At 40.8% G+C, this 12,033-nt stretch overlaps 1 protein-coding gene across 2 annotated transcripts in view; it reads right to left on the bottom strand.

Annotated features, from left to right (window-relative positions):
- Positions 1-11,244, bottom strand: part of WIPF2 (WAS/WASL interacting protein family member 2) — a 48,343-nt gene extending 37,099 nt beyond the window's left edge. Inside the window, exon 1 of one of the 2 annotated variants that reach the window (XM_017652281.3) lies at positions 10,704-11,244. The gene's annotated coding sequence lies outside the window, so the exon portion shown is untranslated. Of the gene's footprint in view, positions 1-10,403; positions 10,531-10,703 lie in introns of those variants that run through there. The other variant, XM_017652282.3, reaches the window with a different exon arrangement.
- Positions 11,245-12,033: the final 789 nt, after the last annotated feature.

Raw genomic sequence — 12,033 nt, 5'->3', positions numbered from 1 at the left:
ACAAGAAAACAGACTATAATATCTTTCATGTTACAGATATTTTACCCTCCCCAAAAGGCTTGTACAGTTTAAAAATAACCCACACTCCTCTTCTCTCAGTGGAGAAGGTGCTACCTCCCTCTTGAAATTCAAGATTTTGACCATGTACAGAGAAGGAATTAATTAGAATTCCATTATTCCATGAAGGGAATAAAATCATTTTTCCAACTGCAGACATTTTCTATCATGGAAACTCAACTATATAGCAAATACGATTGATCCAACAATAAAAAAGAAATCACATATATATATATATACCATGAATATTTAAACTGAAAATCCTAGAACTTCTGTAACTAAGCCTGGATGTTTTACTCTACACATCAATAATTTTTCACTGTACAAGGGACACACAACCCTGAAAGAGAAGAGGAAGGAGGCAGAGGAAATATATGTAACTATATGATGAAATTCTTTCAAATCCAGCTTCTCTAATAAAAATGTAAGTATGTAACCAACAGTGCAGCTTCCCTCCAATATGATTCTTTCCTCTTGTCCTAGATTATTTTTAAAAGCCCTAAAAACATAAACTCAATTTATTTATATACTATTTGATGTGGTATATACTAGGTACCATGGGGTTCCTCTCAGATACAGGGCAACCCAGAAGCCAAGACTGCTCATCTAAAATGCTGGCAAATCAGTGAGCAGTCTACCCTTGTGTTCAATAACACAGAGTCGCAAAGAACAGCTTCACACAAAAGAGAGCTAGAGATGACTGATGCAAGAGCATATGTAAATTAAATGTCTAAAAATCATCCTAAACAGAGATTGGGGGATGACCTCACCAAACATCTTCAGCCCCTACCACACCCCTCAAAGCAAAGAGAAAATTCTGTTATCCTGAAAGCACTTTAGTATTGGGAAGGTGGGGGAGCACATAGAGAAGAGTCAACTGCAGGAAATCAGTAACAGTTCAAAGTAGCGCTTTACAGCATAGCCACTGATCAATAATCAATGAGACAGTAACACTGTAGATTTAACACAGTTTTTGCAACTTTTTTCACCAAAATTGTTTCAGTGGAACTTGTAAAAAGGTATGAGAGCTGTTTCTACAGAGCTGTTCATCTCAGAATGCAAATCAGTTCTATGTCAGTGATAATATGGCTTTCTCATGCTGTATTTTAGCAATAACAGCCACAAGATTTCCAAGAACTAAGAACTAGGTTACTACACTTCGCCTCTACAACATTACTAAGGCAAGTACTATTTGGATCCTGACCTCCAAAAAATTCACAGAAACCAAGAAGCAGCTGCAAACAACTCATTTCCAGATGCTTTACAGACTGGCAATGAAAGACACAGACATTTTTCCTTTGTAAGCCTAGGAATCTGTAATACAAAAAAGGTGAAGAGAATGTACACTTTTATACTCTCAAAGTTAAAAACAAACTTCAAGTCATAGCCTTTAACATCTCCAAAATCCAAGGCAGATAGATAATCAGTACGTGTTTTCAAAGCCTGAATTAACTTTTCATTTCACTGAAAAAAATTTAGATTCCTGGATTTGGACAGTGAAATGATGCAGAGAGTAGCTCAATGTTCATAACTAATACTTCCTCCCCACCCACACATCCCAGGAACCAGTGGGTTTAGAAATGCCAGCTAAAAAAATTGAGTCATACAAGGCCAAAGTTATTACCATCAGTCTACATTTCACTTGAGAAGAGAAGAGTTAATCAGATGATTCTAATTTAGAAATCCAGACCAAAGCTAGACAGGCTAAAACACAGTCTGAATATATTTAGGGAGCTTATGAATTTGCCTCAGAGACTTAAAAATCCTGTTATCCTGAAAGCACTGTACGGTTTAGAGCAATAAATGGTTTAGAAGACCCTTCTTAAACAGTTTTCAAACTTGTCTGAAAATAAGACACGTCCTAGGGCATTTGTTTAAAAAACAACAAATAAACACAAAAAGATTCCTGGGCCCTAATCCAGATCTACTAAAATCAGAAATTTTCCAGGAGAGAGATCTGGTGGTCTGTATATTAAACAAGTACCTTAAGTGATTCTTGGGGCACAGAAGTCCAGACCCCACTGTTTCAAAGGCATATAAGCAATCAACTACACAGACATGATGTCTGAATGGATAGCAGGAAGGAAAAGCCAATTAATATGTTGGTTAAACATGATGTTGCATGCATTTGTCAGTGTTCCCTCATAAAACACCACTAAAATTACAGCAAAGGAATTTTTTTTTAATTTTAGGTGAAAACCTAAAAAAACAAAGAAATAGGAAAGGAGACAGCAGGAAGAGAGATGTCAACAGAATTTTGGCAGCTGGAAAGCAGACGACAGATGAACCCAGTGATAAATAACTTCACAGAGTTAAAAGCTAAACGCTTGCACTGACAAACAGATCACACAACAGAATCTCAGAAAAGGCTCAGAAACTGGAGGCATCTGGCACCAATGGAGAAAGGGGTGTAGGAGGGGGTAAAATGGGAGAAGTAACTGAAAGTCTGTATAATAGATCCCTTCTTTCCCCTCCCCAGGCTGACAAGCAGAAGGTTGGAGAAGTTGAACCAGAGGGCCTCTGAACAGGGGATCAGTTATAGCTAAGAGCAGGAGCGTCACATTGAAAACAGAGGGATCAAGTGAAAGTCTAACTTTTACTCAACAATGAGACCTTGCCCCCTTCTCCACCTCTCTTCCTCCACTTGGCTACCAGAACACCTGCTGCTGGGCTTAACCTCTATAGGCAGGAGACTAGAGAGGTCCTTACTGAGGAAACTGACCAGCTGCCAATTCACTCTAAAGTGGTGCCCACCACTTGCTAAGCCAGGGCTCCACACTCAGAGCTTTTTACTGCCTCATTCTTAGAAATGAACAGATAGACAAGACTTACCAGATATGAAGAAAATCTCTAACATGAAAGAGAGGAGTCAAAGTAAAAAAACAATCCCTGACAACGTGCAAAAACATTTTATACAAAATTCTGGGAATAGCGAGAGCTCTTGGAATTCTCTAAAAATGACAGAAATATTAATAATACAAGAGAGGAGTTGAAAGATAAGGCTAAGGGTATCTGAAAATTGAGGGGAAAAAATTCACAAGGAAAAAAAATTAGAGGACCAAGGTAGGCATTTCACCATTTAGATAATAAGGGTTTCCCAGAAATAGAGAGGAGAGAAATAATTATGAAAGAGGGAATACATTATCCAGGATGCAAGGAAATTTCCCGATATAGATGGAAATGAGATTCAGACTGAAAAGGCCCACTGAGTGCTAAGCATGATGAGTTTTAATATATCCACACTAAGGCACAACACTACTGTATTTCAGAATACCAGGGATAAAGACAAGACCCTAAAATCTTTCAGAGAAAAAATAAATTTCATATAAAGGTCCAGAATCAGAATAGCATTAAAACTTTATACTACTACTACTACTACTACTACTACTGAAAAGTTAGAAAATCACAAAGCAAAGCTTAAAATTTCCAAAGAAATATGATCTCCAACATAACAGTTTATATCTAGTCGAACTACCAACCAGTGTGAGAACAGAAAAGAGATGATTCAGATATGCAAGTCCTCAAATAATGCACCCGTCCAATGGACTGTTTTCCATTAAGCCCCTGGAAAAAGTCTCCACTAATCTGTACCAAAAAGGGATTTATACCTCTGTCCAAGTTTAGAGGTAAATTAGTGGTTTATACTCAATAAACCAAGTAAAAAGAAAAAAAGAAATGAATGGCAATTATATTTAGAGGAAAAAATGTGCAAGGAAGGAAATACAGTACACACAGGCATTGTATTGGATGCCAACTTTTTTTTCTTGTTTTGGTAACATTCACTCTACTCCCTTCTGAGCTCATGAAGGGAGGGGAGGGCAGGCTGGAAGCCTGGGAACTACATTTCCCAGAATCCTCTGTCGATGAGGTTGTGGTTTAAATTCCACCAAGCTCTGGAAGATGGTAGAAAGGTAGATACCCTTATTGTTCCTCCAGTAGCAGTGAGCAACTATGGCCTCTGACAGATGACAGACATGTGGTTTCCAATATTTTACAAATTACTTGTTTTGGTGTTTTAAGGCCGCCAAGATGGACAAATAAGGAGAAATGGAGCAACTGTTTTTTAAATTATAAGCTTTTTAGTACTATTTGCCTCTTTAAACTATGTATTTTTACTATTTGACAACAACAAAAACCCAAACATTTAATTACTAAAAACGAAAAAATCCTAACACCTGAAAAAACAAAACCAAACTTCAGACTGACCAAAGTTTCAAAACATAAGGTCGATACTCCATCTGTTACTAATGCGGTTCAGGACAGCAGAAAAGCCCAAACAAACCAAAATAACCACAAGGCCATTATGCTTGATTGTAGAACCTGTGTCTCAGATTCAGCTCTAATGGAAGCAGGCTGCCTAATATGACCTGAATTTCTGCCACAGCCTGGGTGTAACCAAACAATGTTCATCACCCCAGAACTTTATTCTACCACAAGCCAAATACGTGAGGAACTTCCAGGCCACTGTAAGAAGTCATGACCAAAATTCATTGCAAAGGTAAGCACAAAAATAGAGGATAAGTCCCAAAATCCATTACCTTAGCTCCTTTTTAGGTCTCATTTTCAATTTAATGCAACTAACTGAAAAACAAAAACATCTGTTGTCAAATCATCCTTACAAGTTCTGTGAAACTGCTAATTAGGTTAAGAAGGTGATTGATTGCAAGGCAGGCTGAAACCTAGCCACTGATGACAAAAAGAGCTCTTCTCACTCTGGGCTAGCCATATCTCATATTACTAGCACTCAACTTCCGTGGGCCATCCTTCATTTGTACACCTCAAATATAAAAGTAGAGGAGCATATACAGAAAACAGAAGTAAGGCAAATCCAGTGATGACAGTCTCCATTAAGAAAAGGCCTGAAAGAAAACTTAAGCAGATGCTCCATAAATATGTTGATCCAGACTTCACATGAAGAGAAGAGTCATGCTTCATTTCAAAGATAGTACATTAAATCTCAACTCACCACAGATAATCTAATAACAAGGCTGTGACTTTCAGCTTTGTGACTCGAGGAGTCTCTTCTTTCTCACTCTAATACCAATTAGCCATCACCAGACAAACAGATGCTCCTTGCTGAAATGTTAGAAAAATCTGCACATTTTTATTCCTTGATCACTAGTGATGGGCTATTTAAATCAAGAGTCTACTTAAAGTTATGAAAACAGGGCAAGCTGATCCAATTATACAAGAAAAGTACTAAATCAAACAGGACCATCTGGGCTTTGAAGGAGAATACTGTGATTTCTGACAAGAGTCAATATACTTGCAAATAAAAATGCTTTGGTATATTTAGAGTTATAATGGCCCTTGGGCTACTGATTCATTTGCATGTCCAACAAGAGTTAGGCATTATGTTAAGACATATGGCTAAGATGATGGGTATGACAGAATATTATATTCACTAGTTCATAATAAGAACATCTGTGCTCTCTCTAGACCTATGAGGCTTACAAAAAAAAGTCAATATTTTCTAAAAGTACACAGGTTTTCTGTTTCGTAAATAGCAGGTAAGGCAAACTAACAATCCCATCATCTGCCATAATCTAAGAACTGCTCCCAATAATCACTGATCTCCAAACCAATTTCCAAGATCCTAAAATGTTAAGGCCTGATCCAAGCCATACAAGGTTAATCTGTAGGACCTAAAAGAAATCAAGACTATAAAATAGCAGCCTTTATGCAGGAAAATTCTTATAGAAAATATGTTCTACTGTAAAAGCATCATCTCTCTTTATGATATTGATGGTTTCAGCATCAACACTAGTAACTAATAATTGTGGAAAGAAATGAGAGATAAAAACCCTACTGCAAAGGTTGAGCTCCAAATTCACTATGCTATTTACGTTTTCTTTTTTGAGAGCTCACACTCTCAAGTCTTGCCTCCTACCTCTCTGCTTCTCACTCCCTGCACTTCAGACACTAAAACGTCCTCCAATTCTTCAAAATCATCATGTTCCTCTCTCCTCAGGACATTTACCTGTCCCATTCCCTCTACTAGAATGGACTAGCTGTCCACCCCTCATCCTTTAGAGGTTTCAGCCTCAAAAGTCAATTGCTCATAGACCTTCCCTGACTGACCTCCTTCCTTGTCAGCCTGGGTTAGGCTTCTCATTTGCCGTCTCCACAGCATTTATAGCAAAAATAATTGTTTGCTTAATGGATATCTGCTCCACTAGACCCTAACCACATGAGTTCAAGGACTGAGTCAGTTTTGTTCACTGCTGGATCTCCAGCACCTAGCACAGGGCTCGATAAACAGAAAGTAAAAAATTCTTGTCAAATGAATAACAGAGCTAAAAACCATCAGCTTCAGCAATTCTACTTATAATTTACCCTACAGATATAGTCACATGTGCAAAGGGCCAAATATACATGATTATTCACTGGAGCACAGTTTGTAATTAGCAAAAGACTGGAAACATTTAAAATGTCTACCAGTATAGGGCAGGTGCCAGATCTCTCTATTGCTTATACAAAATGATTGCTAAAATATGTTTTTTAAAAATGCAGATGGTATAGTTAACTGTGTAAATGTATTGTCTATTTAAAAAACAAAATTTGCTAAAGACAGTCCTGTCCTTATTTCTAAGACTGATGGAAAGAGTTTAAATATCTCATACTGGGATCTTTGATGACAAACATCCTGCCTAATAGCTGAGCATTGGGAAGGTAGAAGTGAAAAGAAGGAAAACTCACTTACCCACAAATCTCAGACAGCCTGCCCCATACTAGAGGTACCACTTTCAGAGAAAATTCCATTTTGTTTTTATAGCCAATTGCCCCAATACAGACATATGTAGAATGTTTTCAGTCAGAAGGAATCAGTGGGAGAAAAAAAAGGGATTCAGCGTTTCTATAAGCATAGAAAGTAGGCTGATAAATTTGTACTAAATAAATATAAATACTGACTTTAAAAAAAACATCATTTTCACTGAGTGGGCCTCAAAATTTAAATGGAGCTTAATTTGAACCCACTAAGTTTAAGAAACTAAAAAATTTTTTAAACCAATTATAAGAATGAGGGGAAAGCTACACACATTCCTTAGATGCACAGATTTGCCAAACTTTAAGACATTCTTCAGGAAAGAACTATCTGAAACCAAACACAATTCCAATAATCATATTTGTTACCACAATCAAAGCTCTGGACCAAAGTCAAAACCTTTAGATCTGAACCTAAGTCTCCCAAACATGCTTTTCAGGAATGGAATACTCCGGGCTAACGATGACAGGAGAAAGCTGAATCCAAGGCCAGCAAGAGGAGGATCTGTTGTCCTCTTCTTGGGGTTCCTTCTCCTTGTCCTTGGGTTATCTCCAAAGTTACAAGGGCCACCGTCATATGCTGCAAGAAATGGTCTTCATAATCTGTCTCAAGACCTACGGGAGACACAGTTATCTTCAACTAATTATCCCTTGAAAAACCAACAGGTATTTACCAATTAAAACACACTGAAAAGGGCACCTGCTAAACAGAACTAAGTATTTAGAATAGCCATTTTAAATTGTTCTAACTTTGGCAAGCCAGAAGCCAATCCTGGCTCCCCTATTTGATAATTTGCCTGATAACAGGCTTCTCACAGGTTTAGTCAAAATCTTAATAGATCTAAGACTAATACCGACACTAGCAAACTTCACCTATTTTCCCTGTTAACCGTTTTTCTCCATAAAGTTCTAGTCAGTTTTTTATTACAATGCCTGTATAATAATACCAAGAAGCACTCATGAGTTTAGCCTGTGGCTCCCCAGGCAGGCTCAAAGGCTTGGGAGTGAGAATGGGGCAAAAAAAATGTCGGAAATACCCTCTCTTCTTTAATGCCCTGGACTTTGAAAGCTAGGCAAAGGCAATGATCTGAATTTAATCGTCATATGGAGAAGAGTCAGGTCTGAATTGAGAAGGGACATAAAGGAATGCAAGAATATTCAGTCAAGAGTACTGCCTCTATTTCCTTGCAGAGCAGGTCTCAGAATCTGCCAAAGAACCTCATTTTGACGTGCAACACCCCATCCACTCTAATCTGGGGCATATCCCTCCAGAAACAGTCAGTCAACCGGAACTCTGCCAACTGCTGCTGGGAGTTGTGTGAAGAACAGCAGCAACAAGAGCTTACTTTGAGGAGAACAGCAATCACATTCGAGAAGAAAAGAAGTTATTTGGCAAAGGGAAGCATGTTGCCAAAATGTTAGTCACAGCTTCAAGGTCCCAGTTTGGGTCTCTGAAACTATTCTTTGCCTTGACAAAGTCCATTCTCTGGCCCAGGAAACCCAGCTCAGCTTCTGTCACTCCCCCCATTTGAAGCAGTCAAGATTCCTTTCAATTTGATGGTATCAAACTGTGACACAGGCAAGATGTCTACCAGAGACTTTTTTTTTTAAAGGAGGGGGAAAAATGTGTAATTTGCCATTTTCCATTTAGGGCTGGCCCAAGCACGGCAATGGAAAAACGTGACAGGATAGGAAAAATGGAAAATCATTAGGTTAAAGAAGGTTATATGCCAAAAGCCCAGAGCTCTGAGCCTCCACAACTTATTCCAAAACCGTCTTCAAAATAAACCAGAAGGACACACTATCTGCTGAAATGACAGCAAAATATTAAGCAGGTTTTCACCCCTCAATAAGTGTATATACTTCATAGCCTGAAGCTCTTCCAAGGGTTAGCATAAAGACTCTGGTTTGCTAAAAAAGCATGAACCATCAGCCCATTTCAGAATTACTTAAGAGCAATGGAAAAACAGAGTCAAGTACACCAGGTTATTCTCCCAATCAAAGAACACAAAGAAGTCAAGAAAGAACATCTGACGATTTTCTCAACAGGAACGATATTCCTCTGTTCCCTTCCTAAAAGCCATCAGTAAAACCTGAGAACTCTACTGTTCTCCACACCACACCTTCCACCTTCCCCTGCACTTCATCTCTGTGCTGACATCACATAACTAATCGGTACCAACTGAAGTAAACACTAGTCTGATAGCAAGTATGAGGCAGAATTAGGAACTGTCCCGTCTTACGCAAATCCACGTCAGGTATCAGCTATGCCAAGACTTTCAGGAACACTCCTTCTAAGCTAAACAAGTTCACCTACTGGCAAAGTGTTGAGAGTATTATGTCCAAAGAAAAAGCTAAAAATGTCAAGATTTCAAAGGATTAACAACAAAGAAGCTAAAATTATCCACAATCACACTGTTCCCCACCAACTGGCAACAGGCCCAAAATGCCTGGACCAAAGCAAAAGGCTCAACTGTCTAAGATACTATTTTGCAGTGAATTCTCAAAGAATTAATGAGGAAAGTCAGTGTTTGTCAAGAGTGAAATACTCTGGCAAACAAAACACTGCATTCTTTGGAATTCTCCATCAACCAACCTCATTCACTCCCAACTCTAACTTCCCTATCTCCATCTTAATGGCAACCAATACAATGTAACAGAGAAACTCGAAATTTTGGGCTACTGAAAGTTGACTTTTAGAAAGTTAAAAAAATTGGATATGTAGCAAATCAAAACCAACTATTCCCTGGCACAAAAAACGCGGCAACGCTGAGTGGAAGGAACCAAAAAAGCCGTGCCTTGTATCAATCTCTCAATCTTGTTTTCAGAGATCACTTCCTGCATTTCTTTAAAGATCCTATTTGATTAACATACTCTTTTAGAGGCAGAGAAGGACCAAGCCTATATTTCAAGAGACAGTTTAATGATTTGCCTCAAAGTTACTTAGTAAATCCACAGGTGGACAGAATAGTTTTTATTTCCTGAGGTTCTCTTGTGGTTTGTAAAAACAAAAAATTCACCAACAACATTCAGTAGCTCGTTCAGAAACTGTAAAGCAAAAATAACATTGTGAAAAAGAAGATGGATCCTGGGGTGGGAGGCCCAAAGCAGTAACAGATTATTCAAATCCCTTTAAAAATACGAATTCCAGTACACACCACCTTCTTTCAGCTCCTCACTCCAGTGTTACCTTTTTAGAATTTTCCTTCCTGATCAGTAACTCAACACACACTGCCCACGTTTAACACTAAGATTTTAAACTTCCTTTACTGCCCACCACTCCAACCTGAACCCTCAACTCTAGGCTGCTACCATGCACTTCTCAACGTTTCTCAGCCCAATCTTTAACTCAATTCCGAATTCTGCTCAACTAACGCTCTCAAGATTCCTTCCAGTGTAAAGCAGTTTCCCGAGCCATCCTCTCAACCACTGGTTTTCACTCAACTCAATCCCCAAAATGTAACAGTGGCCTCCTCACCCATGGCATCTTCTAATTATCCGTTCCCAACAGGTCCTCCCTCCCCATCTCCCTTCCCGCGCTCGGGTACCACGTTTCCCATCCCGGTGGCCGTCTTACTCACTTTATCCAACCCCTCAGGATCCCTTATTTCCCGTCTCTCAATAACGTTCCTCCCGGTATTCCCAGTCAGAGCTCGCCCCACACCATCCCAGACCACTCCTCCCTACTTACACTCCCCACGCCCCCTCTTTCAGGTTCTGCAAAACCAACATTCGGTCCCCTTCCCCTCAGACCCCGCCCCCAGGCCCCCCTCCCTCAGGCCCCTCCTCCAATTTCCCCATCTCTCCTCAAGCCCCGCCCCAGTGCCCCCTCCCCTGGCTCTCCCTCCCACTCAGGTCCGCAGGTCATCTCAGCGACGGACCCAGCCTTCCTGGACTCCTTCCAACCCGGCCACAGCTGCTCCGGGAGCGAATCCTCCGCCACCTCCGCTCCGGCTTCGTCCGGACCTGCTAGCGACCCGGCAAGCTTCCTCTCTCACCGCCGCCGCCCCTTTTGCCAACCCGGAAATGGATGTGCTCCCACTGTCCCCAGCGTCCGCGAACAAAATGGAGGCGGGGGAAAAAGGAGGAGGGAGCAGGGGGCAAAGAGACGCCACACGCATGCGTCTCTTGAAAGTCCGTCCCCTACCGGGCGCACGTAAAGGCGGAAGCGATCCTGTTGCCGCCATCTCTGGGAGGTCGTAAGAATTGCGCTTTGCTTCTGAAACGGTTTGCAGCTTGGGCTGCAATTGGAGTCTCCTGGGAAGGCTTTTAATAAATAGTGGTTCCTGAGTTCCATCCCCCGAGATTCTGATTTAACCGGTCTTGGGTATGGCCTAGGCATTGGTACTTATAAAATTGCGCAGGTGATTCCAATATGTTGCCGAGGTGGAGAATCATTGAGTTTAACACTCTTGAATATGTTTCTATCTTTATTCCATCCCGCGCGCTCACACATACACACTACCATAACTTCGAGTTAAAGAAGGGTGGGCTTCAGAAAAAGAAGGCTGGGCCTCAGACAACCTTGCAAGGGCCCGGTAGTCAAGCTCCGGTTGTCATAGCAACAGAGAGGCAGGCGTCTGCTAACAAGTCATCTTTAATGCCGTCTTAGCCACCTAACCCGACAAACACCCGTGAACACCTTTTTCTTCTTCCGCGGGCGGGGTGTTCTCCAACTCCCAGGGCTGGAGGACGGTGCTTCGGACCCCTCCAGCTGCTGAAGTCACGGAGAGGAATCCTGTGGCCTCTGGTGGGACTGCTGTTAACTCCTTCCCAGCTGAGGATGTCTCCCTAGTCCGCTCACAAAAGCGCTTTCCCACTGCAGCTAACCCCATTGCCTTATATCCTCAAAACATTCTTTGGGTTTCTCCATCCTTCCTTGTGTTGAATCCGTAGTGAGGGCACAGAATTGGGACTTAGGTCCCACTACTTACTAGCTATGTGCTCTTGGTCCTCAGCTACCCTATCTGTAAAACGGGGCTAATAATGCCTTTCTTAAGTGTTTCATTGAGTAGTTGGAAAGCTCAAATCAGATAATTAGTGGGAAATCACGTGATAAGCCTTGTTGTTATTTGTTTTCCTTCTGTACTGCTATGAATAGTGCTGGGCACCACCCACTAGTAAAGTATATGTCACGGTGTTCATCGAGTACCTGCTGTGTGTGGGCCAGGCACTGGGCTAGGCACCAGGAGATAGCTGCAGAGTTGACTA

This window comes from Manis javanica, chromosome 4, assembly GCF_040802235.1.
Source record: "Manis javanica isolate MJ-LG chromosome 4, MJ_LKY, whole genome shotgun sequence".
Classification (NCBI taxonomy): domain Eukaryota; kingdom Metazoa; phylum Chordata; class Mammalia; order Pholidota; family Manidae; genus Manis; species Manis javanica.
Note: the sequence above shows the minus strand (reverse complement) of the source record. Positions and strands in the feature narration are given on the sequence as shown.